Below are 4596 nucleotides of genomic sequence, written 5' to 3' on the forward strand. Positions count from 1 at the left end.
GCAAAAACAAAATCGATTCTATCTTGCTTGGTTCAATAAATATGGATACTTATCCCTTTTAGTCGGTTAACCCCACCCAGTATGACATAGAAATTGAACCGTTAGCGATAGAACCTTGGATCAGCTTGCGGATTAATATACACATAAAAACCTACCATCTGCAAAAATAAAATCGATTCTGTCTTGCCTGGTTCAATAGATATGGACACTTATCCCTTTTAGTCGGTTAGCCCCACCCACAATAGATGTGGGCACTTATACCTTTTAGTCGGTTAACCCAATCCACTTTGACATAGAAATTGAACCGTTAACGATAGAACCTTGTATCAGCTTTTGAATTAATATACACATAAAAACCTATCATCTGCAAAAACAAAACCGATTCTATCTTGCTTGGTTCAATAGATATGGACACTTATCCCTTTTAGTCGGTTAACCCGACCCAGTATGACGTAGAAATTGAACCGTTAGCGATAGAACCTTGGATCAGCTTGTGAATTAATATACACATAAAAACCTATCATCGGCAAAAACAAAATCGATTCTATCTTGCTTGGTTCAATAGATATGGACACTTATCCCTTTTAGTCGGTTAACCCGACCCAGTATGACGTAGAAATTGAACCGTTAGCGATAGAATCTTGGATCAGCTTTTGGATTAATATACACATAAAAGCCTATCATCTGCAAAAACAAAATCGATTCTATCTTGCTTGGTTCAATAAATATGGATACTTATCCCTTTTAGTCGGTTAACCCCACCCAGTATGACATAGAAATTGAACCGTTAGCGATAGAACCTTGGATCAGCTTGTGGATTAATATACACATAAAAACCTATCATCTGCAAAAACAAAGTCGATTCTATCTTGCTTGGTTCAATAGATATGGATACTTATCCCTTTTAGTCGGTTAACCCAACCCACTTTGACGTAGAAATTGAACCGTTAATGATAGAACCTTGGATCAGCCCGTGGATTAATATACACATAAAAACCTATCATCTGCAAAAACAAAGTCGATTCTATCTTGCTTGGTTCAATAAATATGGATACTTATCCCTTTTAGTCGGTTAACCCCACCCACTTTGACGTAGAAATTGAACCGTTAACGATAGAACCTTGGATCAGCTTGTGAATTAATACACACATAAAAACCTATCACCTGCAAAACCAAAATCGAGTCTAGCTTGCTGGGTTCAATAGATATGGACACTTATCCCTTTTAGTCGGTTAACCCCACCCACAATAGATATGGACACTTATCCCTTTTAGTCTGTTAACCCCATCCACTTTGTCGTAGAAATTGAACCGTTAAAGATAGAACCTTGTATCAGCTTGTGGATTAATATACACATAAAATCCTACCATCTGCAAAAATAAAATCGATTCTATCTTGCTTGGTTCAATAGATATGGACACTTATCCCTTTTAGTCGGTTAACCCCACCCAGTTTGACGTAGACATTGAACCGTTACCGATATAACCTTGAATCAGCTTGTGGATTAATAAAAACATAAAAACCTACCATCTGCAAAAACAAAATCGATTCTATCTAGCTTGGTTCAATAGATATGGACACTTATCCCTTTTAGTCGGTTAACCCCACCCAGTTTGACGTAGACATTGAACCGTTACCGATATAACCTTGAATCAGCTTGTGGATTAATAAAAACATAAAAACCTACCATCTGCAAAAACAAAGTCGATTCTAGCTAGCTTGGTTCAATAGATTTGGACACTTATCCCTTTTAGTCGGTTAGCCCCACCCACAATAGATGTGGGCACTTATACCTTTTAGTCGGTTAACCCAATCCACTTTGACATAGAAATTGAACCGTTAACGATAGAACCTTGTATCAGCTTTTGAATTAATATACACATAAAAACCTATCATCTGCAAAAACAAAACCGATTCTATCTTGCTTGGTTCAATAGATATGGACACTTATCCCTTTTAGTCGGTTAACCCGACCCAGTATGACGTAGAAATTGAACCGTTAGCGATAGAACCTTGGATCAGCTTGTGAATTAATATACACATAAAAACCTATCATTTGCAAAAACAAAATCGATTCTATCTTGCTTGGTTCAATAGATATGGACACTTATCTCTTTTAGTCGGTTAACCCCACCCACAATAGATATGGACACTTACCCTTTTAGTCGGTTAACCCCACCCACTTTGACGTAGAAATTGAACCGTTAAAGATAGAACCTTGGATCAGCTTGTGGAATAATACACACATAAAAACCTACCATTTGCAAACATAAATTCGATTCTATCTGGCTTGGTTCAATAGATATGGACACTTATCCCGTTTAGTCGGTTAACCCCACCCAGTATGACGTAGAATTTGAACCGTTAACGATAGAACCTGGATCAGCTTGTGGATTAATATACACATAAAAACCTATCATCTGCAAAAACAAAATCGATTCTATCTTGCTTGGCTCAATAGATATGGACACTTATCCCTTTTAGTCGGTTAACCACACCCACAATAGATATGGACACTTACCCCTTTTAGTCGGTTAACCCCATCCACTTTGAAGTAGAAATTGAACCGTTAACGATAGAACCTTGTATCAGCTTGTGGATTAATATACACATAAAATCCTACCATCTGCAAAAATAAAATCGATTCTATCCTGCTAGGTTCAATAGATATGGATACTTATCCCTTTTAGTCGGTTAACCCCACCCACTTTGACGTAGAAATTGAACCGTTAACGATAGAACCTTGGATCAGCTTGTGAATTAATACACACATAAAAACCTATCACCTGCAAAACCAAAATCGATTCTAGCTTGCTGGGTTCAATAGATATGGACACTTATCCCTTTTAGTCGGTTAACCCCACCCACAATAGATATGGACACTTATCCCTTTTAGTCTGTTAACCCCATCCACTTTGTCGTAGAAATTGAACCGTTAAAGATAGAACCTTGTATCAGCTTGTGGATTAATATACACATAAAAGCCTACCATCCGCAAAAACAAAATCGATTCTATCTTGCTTGGTTCAATAGATATGGACACTTATCCCTTTTAGTCGGTTAACCACACCCACAATAGATATGGACACTTACCCCTTTTAGTCGGTTAACCCCATCCACTTTGAAGTAGAAATTGAACCGTTAACGATAGAACCTTGTATCAGCTTGTGGATTAATATACACATAAAATCCTACCATCTGCAAAAACAAAATCGATTCTATCTTGCTTGGTTCAATAAATATGGATACTTATCCCTTTTAGTCGGTTAACCCCACCCAGTATGACATAGAAATTGAACCGTTAGCGATAGAACCTTGGATCAGCTTGTGGATTAATATACACATAAAAACCTATCATCTGCAAAAACAAAGTCGATTCTATCTTGCTTGGTTCAATAGATATGGATACTTATCCCTTTTAGTCGGTTAACCCCACCCAGTATGACATAGAAATTGAACCGTTAGCGATAGAACCTTGGATCAGCTTGTGGATTAATATACACATAAAAGCCTATCATCTGCAAAAACAAAATCGATTCTATCTTGCTTGGTTCAATAAATATGGATACTTATCCCTTTTAGTCGGTTAACCCCACCCAGTATGACATAGAAATTGAACCGTTAGCGATAGAATCTTGGATCAGCTTGTGGATTAATATACACATAAAAACCTACCATCTGCAAAAACAAAATCGATTCTATCTTGCTTGGTTCAATAGATATGGACACTTATCCCGTTTAGTCGGTTAACCCCACCCAGTATGACGTAGAAATTGAACCGTTAACGATAGAACCTGGATCAGCTTGTGGATTAATATACACATAAAAACCTACCATCTGCAAAAACAAAATCGATTCTATCTTGCTTGGTTCAATAGATATGGACACTTATCCCGTTTAGTCGGTTAACCCCACCCAGTATGACGTAGAAATTGAACCGTTAACGATAGAACCTGGATCAGCTTGTGGATTAATATACACATAAAAACCTATCATCTGCAAAAAAAATCGATTATATCTTGCTTGGTTCAATAGATATGGACACTTATCCCTTTTAGTCGGTTAACCCGACCCAGTATGACGTAGAAATTGAACCGTTAGCGATAGAATCTTGGATCAGCTTTTGGATTAATATACACATAAAAGCCTATCATCTGCAAAAACAAAATCGATTCTATCTTGCTTGGTTCAATAAATATGGATACTTATCCCTTTTAGTCGGTTAACCCCACCCAGTATGACATAGAAATTGAACCGTTAGCGATAGAACCTTGGATCAGCTTTTGGATTAATATACACATAAAAACCTACCATCTGCAAAAATAAATTCGATTCTATCTTGCTTGGCTCAATAGATATGGACACTTATCCCTTTTAGTCAGTTAACCCCACCCAGTATGACGTAGAAATTGAACCGTTAGCGATAGAACCTTAATTCAGCTTGTGGATTAATATACACATAAAAACCTATCATCTGCAAAAACAAAATCGATTCTATCTTGCTTGGTTCAATAAATATGGACACTTATCCCTTTTAGTCAGTTAACCCCACCCAGTATGACGTAGAAATTGAACCGTTAGCGATAGAACCTTGGA

This window comes from Eurosta solidaginis, unplaced genomic scaffold (genome assembly GCF_040869045.1).
Source record: "Eurosta solidaginis isolate ZX-2024a unplaced genomic scaffold, ASM4086904v1 ctg00001067.1, whole genome shotgun sequence".
Taxonomy (NCBI): domain Eukaryota; kingdom Metazoa; phylum Arthropoda; class Insecta; order Diptera; family Tephritidae; genus Eurosta; species Eurosta solidaginis.